Source organism: Fistularia commersonii, chromosome 8, assembly GCF_037954325.1.
Source record: "Fistularia commersonii isolate RoL2024-O1a breed Wild chromosome 8, RoL_Fcom_v1.0, whole genome shotgun sequence".
NCBI lineage: Eukaryota > Metazoa > Chordata > Actinopteri > Syngnathiformes > Fistulariidae > Fistularia > Fistularia commersonii.
The window spans coordinates 4104117-4117007 of record NC_141291.1 but is presented as its reverse complement, the minus strand read 5'-3'; the positions used below and the strand labels follow the sequence as shown (position 1 = coordinate 4117007).

Here is a 12891-nt window from a genome sequence, read left to right as displayed (position 1 = left end):
ACGCCCATGCAATACGGAGGGGCGTGGCCGTAATATGACACAACCAGCGAGGGGGCGTGGCTTATGTCAGAGCGACGCCCCGCCCCCGCGGCCCGCAGCGCGTGCCGCAAGTGACAGGCGAGGTTGTAAAACGTCACCGTTGGAACGCGGAAGCTGTGATGCGCCGCCCTCCGCGTCCCATCGCGTCCCTCCGCGGTCCACCGAGGCCCGACCGCTACCGAAAACAAACAAACAAAAGAAGTGAGTCGAATTAAATTGTGTTTAACTGAAAATAAATCAATATCAAGAGATGATCATTTCAAGAGACAATTAACCGCAATTAAATGAGAGTTAATGAACCGATGTTACTGATTTCCCTCGCTAGTATTAGCAAAAATAGAGCGTCTGATTACCCGCCCCTGGTAGCATTAGCATAAATAGAGCGTTTTACTTAACATAATATAAACAACTTACATACCCACTTCAAAATTATGAATGTCATCTACCCTATCTACATTTAAGGGATTGTTGAGAGTACGCTTTAATTTTTAAGATAATATTTGTACATTTTGTGAAGACAACATTGAAACCACTGACCATATATTTTTCTCATGTGAAAAAGTACAGGGCTTTTGGGTTAAAACTCAAAAATGGGCTAAAGACAAATTTCCATCGTCACCAGTTTCCTTCTCAAGAGATGACATAACATTTGGTTTACTTTTAAGCAAAAAAAGAGATAAACTATGTGTCAATGTTATTTCAGGCCTGGCAAAGTTCTTCATTCACAAAAACAGAATTCAAAAATGTTCCCCGAATTTGACATTCTTTATAAACGATTTTGAATTATATAAAAAAATCCTTAAAACTTATGAAAAAATCCAAAAACCAAAAAATATACAGTTTGATGTCTGAGATTCCTTGTGAACCACCAAGTTAAATACATGTTATATTCCCCTTGCAAGTTTTTCTTTTCCCTTTCTTTTTAATTTTATTTTTCTATATTTATTTAATTATTTTCTTTTACTGTCCTTTTCTTCTAGCATTATACTTTTTTCTGATTACATACTGAATGAATGTCCTTATGTCCTTTGCGTCCTCTTCCCCGGTTGTTTCATTGACATTCAGTTCGACCTTGTCATGTTTATTTGTACATATGTATTTTTGTTTGTACTATTTATGTTAAAAAAAAAAAACCTTTGTAGCAAAGAAAAAAAAAATAAACAACTTACATATTGACGCAAAGAAACCATTGTACATTGGTGTTAATCCTTATCTACACAGTTAAAATATATGTATAATGAATGCAGTGCAGACATCCCAACCTTCAAAAACTCATTTCAGGGAGATGTCTTGCAGCGCGCACCCCCTCACACACACACATGCACACTTTACAACAATAACATTTTATCAACTCATTTCTTATAAATAGAACAGATACAACATACAACAAGAACTATGAGTATTTCTAAACATTTTAAACATGTCCTTTCTATCATTTAATCCTTAAATCTGCATAGAACACCTGCCTAAATGTGGGCCTATTTATTTTCCTGTGACTTTTGCAGGGTCTCGTATTTAGATGCTGCCTGCTTTGCAGACATGAGCAGTTTCCCTGTCACTTCAAGTCCATAGCGCTCAGTGTCAATGAATTTGTTGATTTTACAGGACTTTGATTTTATCAGGTTGCAAACAGTACACCGTGCCACACTGTTGTTGTTTTTCACCCTTAGGAGACAGGGATATACTTTCGAGTTTTATGTTTTCTTTTTTTGGAGCTCTCTCCCTCTGCCATCTGGCTGGCTGCACTGACTGAACTGATGACTTCGGTCCCTGGGTGCCTGAAGTGTCTTTCCCTACAGCTGCCAGCAGGGAGCGCCCTGAGCTGTGGTAACACGGGGAACGGGCTAAACCCCAGCAGCTGAAGGTGTCAGGGGTGTGAGGGTTCATCTCCACACACAGGAAACCAGCGTCGACCGAAATATTCGTTCATTAGACTATCCCAGCTGTCGTTGGGCGAGACCAGCCTAGACTAGACCTGGGCATTTTACGGCCGTGGGCGACATCTGGCCCGCCAAACCATTTTTTTTGAATACTTTAACAAGTATTTTCAACCAATATTGAATTTAGAAACTCCTTATTTTTTCCTTTTGTTTATACGAAATAATGTTGGTAAATTTATATGATCATTAATGATTTTAAAGTTGGAATAAAATGCCAAAAAAATTTAAATGTTATTATTGCAATTTTCAATTTGTTCAATTTACATGATACCTAGTTGGCCTGCCAGCCAAAATAATTGCCCACCCCTGCCTGAGACCGTTCGCTAGTTGATCACATATAGAGGCAAACAACCAATCAATCTCTCTGTGGAGGTTCTTAGTCACCCAGGTCACAGTGAATTTCTTGTCGAAACCTTCTTGTCGTGGCAAGTGGACTTGAATTTCTTCACTTTAAGATGTTTCACGAGAGGCTACTTCAGTTCTGGAACTGAAGAAGCCAAGCCGCGATTAGAAGATTTTGATAAGGATTCAATATTTCATTCACACATCTGGGCAGTTTTCCCAGTCAACCCCCTGCATGTTTTTGGACTGTGGGAGGAAAGTGGAGAACCTGAAGGAAACCTACGAACACACGACGAGAACATGCAAACTCCACACAGAAAGGTACCCAGTAGGAATCTAACCAGGATCCTTCTTGCTCTGATGCTGGAGCACTAACCACTGCACCCAAATATGTAAAATGTATATTATACTTCTAAGTTTAATTGGGGTGAGGGCACTTATCACTTCACCTCCCGGCCAGAAGGTCCCTGGATGAATCCCGACCGGTGGCCTTTAAGTGAGGATTTTTCATGTGCTCCCCATGCCTGCGTAGGTTTCCCTGTGGGTTCTCCGGTTACCTCCCGCCGTCCAAAAGCATGCAGAAGGTTAATTGGAGAGCCTAAATTACCCAGATGTGTGAATGATAGAGTGACTAGTTAATTCTTGCCTCTCGCTCAATGACAGCGGAGATGGGCTCCAGCCCCCTGGTGACCCTGAGTGCTGGATAAGTGGTTTAGATAATGAATGAATAATTTAATTAGTTTAATAGCAAAAAAAAAATACCCTCAGCCAAGGTAATATCCATTATTGTCAGTGTCTATACTTTGACCCTGGACGTTTTGCTGCAGTGCCTTTTAGCTCACAGTGTCAAAAGACTGGTCCTGTTACACAGGCAGCCTGGGATGTCAGCTCAAAAACACCCAAAACGTTTGTTAGCGATGGTGTAGCCGTCTACGCTTTCTATATGATTGTACTGTTAATGTAGTGGAAAAAAACCCCATCAGTCTATATGACTCATCATCTCCCTATCTGCAACTGAAATGCTAACCGGTGGTAACACATGGGTCAGAGAGGCTCACGCTTCTTATTTGATACGACCGACTGTGGATGCTGCTGTATTGAATACGGGCGCGAAGCACTCAACATTGTTGCCAGAATGGGAACCTAACCATATTAATGCCACATGTCAAGAGAATGACAGCAATTAATGGCTAGGCTAATGCTAGTATATGTTAACAGATGTAAACACACTGGGGAAATAAGCCAATATTGGAAGTAAATGGTACTAATAGACCTCAAAAAAAATAAATGGCAGCTTGACATTTAGTGGATGCTAGGATCTTGATATTTAGTTCTTGGCTTGGCAAACAACACACTGAAACTTGAGCATTTTCTCAGAAAACGTGTTACAACGCAGATGTTTCTTCTTTTACAGGCTCTCCCAGCTTAGTCTGCGGGGGAGGATAAGAAACTATTCCCACTAACATCCGCCTGTCCAGGTAAAACCTTGAACATAAACTCTTTAAGTGATATTTCATAAGGTCATGAACCCCTCCTCCCCTAGAAAAAAGAACCTTAAAGTATTCTGCAGTGGATTATTTTCAAGGGTGGAAGTACAAATAGTCCTGCGGAGTAGCTCTTGTTCATGGGGCACCATCGATTGTTTACATATTTATGGGCCGAGAAGTAAATGTGAGTTATCACCCTGTGGTCCTCCATCAGCCACCACACCGTATCTTTAGAGGAATTGAACAAAATGTCTTTCTGTGGGGTGAAACAGGACTTAATCTTTCTTCCCTCAGCATGCTCAAGAGAGGGTGTTAAATAAAGGTCAGCAAAGTATTTCAGATGAAAATCACGATTGTTCTGTCAACCTCTTACCGTTTTACATAACATATTATCACCCAGTCATTGGCGTTTCTTTTCTTTTAAAAAAAAAAAAAAAAAGAGAATTCATAGATCGAAAGGGCTGTTGCTAGTGCATGTAAGGAGCTTTTATTTGTGGGGCTAAGTGATCTTCAGAGGTGGTTTTTTTCTTCAGTTAAATGGAAAATCCTATTATTCATGCAACCGATATATTTCTTTTTTTAAGACTGATGCCATGCAACGTTCCAATGGAGGTTCGGAAATTCATGAAAACAATTAAACTCGATCCCTTCGTCACCGGGAGGCTGTCCGTCGAGGTCAAAAAGCTTACGCCCTCGGTTTACCCGTGAAAACAACGACAAATGTGAAAACATAAAAAATCTTGAATATTTCGAGTTTTAACAGTCATTACTAAAGCACAACAGATGTTACACCAGGAACAGGCCCCCAGTCTGACCAGACGCTCATCTTTGTTGCCATCTGCTGGTCAGATTAGGTATGATGTTCCTGATCTTAATCTGGGCTCGTTTTTAACTCAATTTCTTGGAAATACGAGAGAAATCCACAGAGAATATTCATTTCACCTCTTCATTTTCTGTTTATTTATCTTTCTTCGCAGAAAACCACATGTCTCATGACCGTTTGATAAGGTAGGATTGATTACATTAATCCCGGGGGAGTAAAGTCAGCTGACTGAGCCAAAGACCAAGATACCAAGGTGGATTTATCAGTCTAGAGAAGGTCTGAAATCATCTTCTGTCAGGTCCAAAGTGTCACGCAGCACAGCAGACCCCCGCAGTGAGTTTTCAATATAGTCAGACTTTTGTCATTTCTTGTGTTTTCACAGCTGAACGTGTAAGCGTGGAGTGAAGCCCAAGCAGGAGGCCGGGTTCGCATGTACAGACGGGGGAAATATCCTTTGTCGTCTCGGAAAATCTGATCCGACTGCCGAGCGGGAGTGGGAGTGAGGCGACACAGAGTCAGTCAGAAGCTCACTCTCCTCCGGCTCGCTCTCAACCCCACACTGATCCTCACGTGTCCAATTAACTTCACTGCGCCGTTATTGAAAAGTAAAAGAACATAACAAAAGAAAGCGGAGCCGAGCATCTCTGCTGATCGAACGCGCCGCAGTTCTTCAAACTGTGCCTGTTGTCAAATTAAAACCTCCCACCAGGAGTGGAAGAGAAGAAGGCGTCGATGCTCTCAGAGGACCGTGTGGTGGAGATACTTCCTTAAAGTGTGAAAGATAAATATATTCTATATAGCATAATGAATATTCCAACAAACAACAGCTATCCTCTTCTTTGACTTTCGGCAACTCCCTTCAGGGGTTTCCACAGCGAATCAACCTCCTCCATCTCTGTACATTCTCTGCAAATTCTTCTCTCACACCCTCTAATTTCATGTCCTCTGTCACTAAATCCATAAATCTTCTCTTTGGTTTTCCTCTAGACCTCCTGTCTGGCAGTTCCAACCCCAGCATCCTTCTCTCCTCCGTACATGACCGATCTATCTCAGTCTGGCTTCTCTGACCTTCTCTCCAAAACATCTAATATGTACCGTTCCTTCAATGGACTCTTTCCTGATCCTATTCATCCTTGTCACACTCAAAGAGAACCTCAACATCTCTGCGACCTCCAGCTCTACTTCCTGTCTTTTCCTCAGTGCCGCTGTCTCTAAACCACACGACATCGCTTGTATCATCACTGTCTTGTACGCCTTTCTTTTTATTCCGACTGATGTTATCACACACCACCCCTGACACTTTTCTCAAGCCGTTCCATCCTGCTTGATTGTGTTCAATTCTTTTCCACCCTCAATATTGCTCTGGACCTTTGACCCTACCTATGTAGAATCCTCCACTTTCTTTATCTTCAGTCCTTGTAGCCCCACCACTCCGCTTGGGTCCCTCTTATTCACGCACATATATTCTGTCTTGATGCGACTAACCTTCATTCCTCTCCTTTACAGAGCATACCGCCATCTCTCGAGATTTTCCTTACCTGCTTCCTGCTATCGCTACAGATCACAATGTCATCTATAGGCATCATGGTCCATGGAGATTCCTGTCTAACATCATCTGTCAGTCTGTTCATTACCACTTCAAACAAGAAGCGGCTCAGAGCTGACCCCTGATGTAGTCCCATCTCCCCTTTGAACTTCTCTGTCAAGGGAGAGGTGGGACTGCGACACATCTCATCTCCGTCTCACTGCTGGCATACATGTCTTGCACCCGTCTGACATACTTCTGTCACTCCAGACTTCCTCAAACAGTACCATAGCTCCTCTCTCGGCACCCTGTCTCATGCTTTCTCTTGGTCAAAATGGCACACTCCAGCTCCCTCTGACCTTCACTGTACTTCTCTACCAGCATTCTCAAAGCGAATACTGCGTCTGTTGTACCCACCAATCAATGGCTATCGATTGGAGTCGAATGTGTCCCCAACGTTATAGGCCCAATCAACAAGCCTGTTCCGTGTACTCTCTCTCCAACTCTGCCATTTCCTGTTTCCGCAATGAGAAACCTGAATATTTTACATCTAAAGTCTAGTTCTCAACCAGGATAAGCAGACGGGCGTCTTTTTGTTCCCCTCGGTCGCCCTTCATCTCTTTTTTTTTTCCCTCCCCCCTCCGGTAATGGATCTAAAGCCATAGAACAGCGGAGGAGGGCGAGGAGGTCAAGGAGTCGTTCTGTACCGGAACAAACTGTGCACCCCCACTTCTTCCCCTCTGGCAGGTCGGCAGTTCCCCGCCGCTCCGTGAAACAAACTCCGAATTGCTTTGAGGATTTACTCCGAGAAATGCATCGCTTGAGAAAACAAGATGTGGTTAGAAAGCAAAACAAAGAACAAAAAAAAAAAAAAACCCAACAACGAACTGTTTCGTGGTGATGGTTTGCAGAGAAGGTGGATGTAGGGACCCGCTGTGGTCTCTCAAGGAGATGAACCGACCCAGTGGTTGAAACCAACGCCGACCCAAGGTTCTCCGCAAACTCCGTTGGATAAAACCCTCACTGGGTTCTCTTCCTCACCCGAGAACCGGATGACAAAAATGTATCATCGGCTTCTACTGTTGTGGATAAAAAGAATCAATACGACAAATTAACAGACACATGCACGCACCGACGCCACCGCAGGCCCTGGCGTATCCACGTCTTGTCCGCCCATGTTCTCTGCTCCCCCCCCCCGAGTTGTTCAGCGTCGTCCGGATCGATCCAGAGGCGGAAGGCGGACACCTGCCAGAGGTGCCCTCTGATACTACCAGCTGGATATCTGCCCGCCAAAAACCTGAAACACCCGGAGCCAAGACCTCTGATCCCTTCCAAAAGCGCGGTATTGATTGAAAGACAACAAGAGAACGTACACCTGCAGGTAAGACATCCTTGCCTGTCTGTGCCGTCGTATGAAGAAATCAACCAACGCGGGAGAAAAATCGATGGGCCGACTCGAAGTTGTTTTCCGGAGTGTGAAGCCAAAAAGGCAGACTCGCCCCCCAGGTTTCGGTTGAACGCAGGCGGGATATTTCCCTCCGTAATGAGAGCAGATCGAAGGTTCGATATCAATGCATTTTAAAAACAAAAGAACCTAAATTCCCGCACAAACCCGGACCTGTTGGCAGTGTCTTTTGGTCTTCAGACGAAGGGTACGGTATCTTTATCCGCCACTAGATGGGAGGCATGTATCACCGATCAGCTGAGCGGCACGGAGGCTGAAATCAAACTGCTCCATCATGGGGGTGGGGTTTTAGGTAGGGGTGAGGTGGACACACTTAAATCTCATTATTAAATCTCTAAGCAGCTCCTCGAACAGCAGGCGGTATGAAAGTCCTGTTTTTTTTTTTTTTCCAAAAGCGCTCGAGGTGGTGGTCGATAGAGAAACCTTGATTTGTGACGTTCCGTCTCTCACCGACTTAATGAAATCTGGCTGTTAATCAAATCGCACAACTTTCATCCGGTCAAATACTTAACAGTGGCAAAAAGAACAACTTTATTGCGGGTAAATTCTGAGAAATGAAACCCCCTGCCCTTCCTCAAAGACTCATTTGGATGGAGCAGCAATGTTTTAAATCAATTCTCTCATCGCCGATGTTTTATTTCCAGGTAATTTTATTTCCTTATTCGAACATCCAAAGTGTAGGGGAAAGGCACAAACCTCAACCCGCCAATCACAGGAAATTAAGATTATAGTTGTTTGCAGGAAAACGCCGAGTCAAGGTCAGGTAAGGTTACTTTGAGGTGAGTCAGCAATAAAAACAAGGAGGCGGGGCTTAACCAGCTGTCAGTCAGAGACATCCCACCCGAGTTCTATTCATTTTCTTTTTATTTTGACTTCAGATTTAAAAAAAAATCACCTTTTCGAATAACCCGTATAATCTGTCAAATGTCGTTATATTATAGTTAATAAAAATGATTTATAACTTACTTTATTGATTATAGGAAAAGCGTTTAAACGCGCCGTGCTCCTGCAGCACAGCGATGTGCTCCGCTAATATAAAAAAGATAAATTCAGAATGAAGTCAAAGCGAAGGAATAATATTGATTCGGTTATTTAATGTTTGACAGACTTTTTCCTTCACTCGCTCGACATCCTCCACTTTTCTTCTCCTACTCGGCCGGCCTTCACTTGTTACCAATGACGCAGCACAGTACAAACAATCAATCACTTTCACCGCTGTTTTTTTCTCCCTCTGTTTTAAACCCCTGATCCTTTGCAGGGGTTGCGGCCGCCTGGCAGCGCCACCTGGCTGTCAAGGATTCAGGACTTTGTGCCGTTACGCGGAGCGCGACGAAATTTCGATAGCAACTCTCGGGTTCGGTGACATCAAAAACAGACAAAAACAATGTTAAAAAGCCAGACACAAAAGCAATAAAAGCAATACAACCATAGCAGCATCTCTGGGCTAGAGAAATAAGACCAAAAATGTAAGAAAATACAAAAAAAAAAAATGTATATATATATATATATATATATATATATATAAATAACAACTGGAAGATTGAATAGAGAAATATGTAGAAAGTAAAAATAATAAAGGAGTAAAAAGTGGGAAAAAAAAGGGGGTTATTGTACTGCATTGTATGTGAGGTTCAAGTGGTCAGGTTTGTGCCGAATTTAGCAATGACCGCTCCGGGGTAAAAACTGTTTTTCAATCTGTTTGTTTTTGCCTTAATCGTCCTAAAGGATCTTTTTGATGGCAACCGTTGGAGTCGGCGGTGGCCGGGCTGGGATGGTCTGTCGGGTGTTGGCGGGTTTAGCATGGCGGGAAGGATGATTTCCCCTGAGAACGTGAAAACGTGCTCCTGCCCTCGGACCTTAACTTAACTCTGCCATACTGTGGGACCGCCGCTAATTACAACCGCTAATTAACTTTAGGCAAGTCCAGCGGCAGCTTCTGTTTGCATCCCCCCCCCAACCCCAAAGAGACAACCATTGAATTTCAATACCACGAAGGGGTCGAGATGCGGCTCCGTTGGCTTTTCTACCTCAAGGCCTGTCTCTTTTGGCCCCTCAGGACCGTCAATGAATTCGATCCCGACGGTCTTTTACTTATTTATAAGACGGCGTTCATTCCTCATACGCTTGATCTCTCTGAGACGGCGGAGGCTGGAGGGGAGGGCGGGGGCGGGGGGATCCTTCACAGATGCACCGGAAACCCGGTTTCACGCTCACACTCCTACAGAGAGGATTAATCTCCGAGACCGCCGGTTCCGGAAGTCCCTGGACATCTTAGAGGCTCCTGTCAAAAGACGGGCTGCCAGCAACTCCCAATCAGAGCTGTGTCTTTTTCAACACCTCCCTGTCCAGGCGTGGAGGGAGTTGTCGCTCTTCTCTTGAGCGAGTAATGCAGGAAACGTGAGATAGCAAGGGAGACAAATGTGTGCGACTGGAGGTGGAAGGGCGTCCTCGGATTTGCACTGAGACCTCCCCCCCAAAACCCATCCCAACTCCAACTCCCTAAAACTTATGCACCCCTTTTCATATTTTTTTTTTTTAGATAAAACTATCCGGTCTCCAGGTTTTACATCGACTTGATCTTGTCAGGGCTGAAGGTACAATCCGTAACTGCCGGAGAACAAAACGAGAAGCCGACTCTCACCGGCTCACCGACCATCGGCTCACCTTTCCTGACAACGTCTTCGGACCGTTTCTGTCAATTCACCCTCAGAGAGTGAAGGGCTGTTACGGATGACGGCTGGTTACGACTTCGTCCACCGAGGGGATCGATGGTTATCAGACAACCTTATAAAAATGATGAAATAACCCCCTCCGCACCTTTGTGTCTCTGTAAGCAGGCGCCGGAGGAAGACCCCCACACACACACACACACACACACACACTCGACGCAGAACCGCCCGGCCGGAAACTCGACAAACGAGAAGGAATCGTCCGACGTCTGAGAGGTCGTCCGGTGGCGATTCGTTAGACGTTCTTTTCTCCGCTCATGTAGGATCCGCGTCGTTTGTTTGGTCGGCCGTCGGCGGGCGGCATCACGCCGTCAGTCCGCCAAGGGAACTCATCTGAGCTCCGAGCGCCGCCGCTCAAACAAAGCAACTTCTTCAAACGGGCTTTTGAAAATCAGCGTTGGCTCTAATTGGGTCGGCGGAGAACCGCAGACAGCGCGAGATCACCGGGACGCCCGGGCGGCGGCGTCGCCCCGGGTGTCCCTGCACCCGCTGAGAACCTCCACGGGCTCTTCAACCTTCTACCTGAGCTGATTTACCGAGTGCGCTCGTTGCGCGGTGACCTCACCCAAACCCAAACAGCGACGCCGCTCACTGACATGAAGTTGAAAGTACTCCATTCATCTGATTCTCACAGATAGTTTCAAATATTCATACATCTGACGTGCTTAATGAGCAGGCTGCTGTACAAAGACCCGTCCATATAATACTCAGAAGTACTTTCATCCTGAACTTCGAGCCGAAAATCGTAAACCAGCCCCGCCTTGATGCCGGAGGAAATGTCTCTGCAGGAGAATCTGTGTCAGACGTCTGGAGACGCCCAGCAGAGACGGATCCCGGTCCTGACGGGTGACGCCGGCGTTGAACCCGTGGTCAGTAGGGCGCCGGCGCCGCTCACATTCTGCCACGGTCATATTTAAGATTTCCCCGCCGGGATTTGCCTCCTTTGTCCGGGAGCGCCGGAGCGGAGCAGGTTCTCTGCACGCCGCCGCTCACAGCAGCACCTGTTGAACTCAATAGCAACTATGCTAATGCTAAGTCACACTCAATCCATCTGTTCCGGTCTCACGGTGTGCCCGGTTCTTTCTTTCCCAACCCTTGACCCTGCTTCCCCTCCCTTGTCCTTCCCTCCTTCCCTCCTTCCCTCCTTCCCTCCTTCCCTCCTCTCAGACGGACTTTGATGGTGATGCCTCACGTCCTCTTTGAAAGCTGCCTTTTTCGTGACGCGCTTTCATTTCCCCCGGAGGAGACACCTGGACCCCCGCCTGAACAGCAGGGAAAACATCCAGGTCCGTATGTTCAGGAGAAGCACGCAACGCTTATTATAAAGATATAGAAATAAATAAATCAAACGATAATTAACCCTAAGTGAATCAAAGCTCACAGTATGACAGCTTTTAGAGTTTAATGCTCATATATCAAACTCAAGGCCTGCAGGCCAAATGTGGGCCATCAGAACGTCTTACAAGGTCTGTTTGACTTAAAATAAATAAGTCAAATATGTACATTTACCTTAAACTACCCACAATTTCCCACAGTTCATGCCAATCTCGCAACGTGACGGCATCCCGCCGTTAGATCGCAGTGTATCCACATCAATGCGGTTTTCAACAAGTGGAATTGAGAAGTATAAATGATCACGAAACGTCCAGGAAGAGAAAAGTCGATGCAGATGGAAGGCTGTTTCAAGAAAGGTGGGAAGGTGAATACTTGTTTATGCTTCAAGGACAAAAAAAAAAGGGTATGTGGTTTTTGTTATGAGGCAATGTCGTTTGTCAAAGAGTACAATCCACGTCGGCATTTTGACAGCAAACACGGAGCTAAATACGCCAAAGTTATAAAGTTCCAGAAAAACAACAAATCGTCCGAGAATTAAAAGCTAAGCTACGGCGGCAGCTAAACGTGCTCACGAAAGCTGCCTCCAAAAACACAGCAGCAGTGAAAATTAGCTTTGTAAAGGAGCAAATATAACTTTTTGGATTTGAATGAGTAATAAATTCAGTTATTTAGCATTAAGGAGTAGTTACATTTATTTTACATGACATTACATTGAGTCAAGTGGCCCTTTGAGGGCAACCGTTATGCTGACGTGGCCCTCGGTGAAAATGAGTTTTACACCCCTGCTTTAAGGATATGTTTTTCTTTCCCATCCCTCACAAGGAGGAGGCTGCCACTCTGAAGGGTCACACATCGTGTTTGTGCACGTGCTTATCTCGTGCGCGACGCAAAGGCAGCGTCTGAGTGTTCTAGACCGGGGGTGCTTAATACATAGATCGCGATCCACCAGTCGATCGCAAAGGTAATACTGGTAGATCACATGACATTAAAAAAAACTGGACGTCAGCCTGTCATCCATCCCGTCACGTGAACGGCGCAAAGTACAGCAAAACTAACAAGCTAGCTAGCTAGTTATCTCCAATTTTAAGCCCTTGTTTTTTTCTCCTAAACTCAAGAAAGGGTATAAAATGAGTGGAGGAGCCGAACCAAGAAAGAAGACAAAAACTTATCGCTTTCATACGGAATCGGACGAGGACTTTTTTTTTC

The 12891-nt window shown here is 44.9% G+C and overlaps 2 long non-coding RNA genes across 2 annotated transcripts; both read left to right on the top strand.

Moving 5' to 3' along the window:
• The first annotated feature begins 16 nt into the window (after window positions 1–16).
• Window positions 17–5497, top strand: LOC147231636 (uncharacterized). The gene is made up of 4 exons (XR_015106479.1): window positions 17–240; window positions 3736–3799; window positions 4786–4907; window positions 5014–5497. It is a non-coding gene; the product is annotated as an uncharacterized LOC147231636 (long non-coding RNA).
• Window positions 5498–11190: 5693 nt separating this feature from the next.
• LOC147231635 (uncharacterized) lies at window positions 11191–12211 on the top strand. Its single transcript, XR_015106446.1, has 3 exons — window positions 11191–11219; window positions 11518–11636; window positions 11886–12211. It is a non-coding gene; the product is annotated as an uncharacterized LOC147231635 (long non-coding RNA).
• Window positions 12212–12891: the final 680 nt, after the last annotated feature.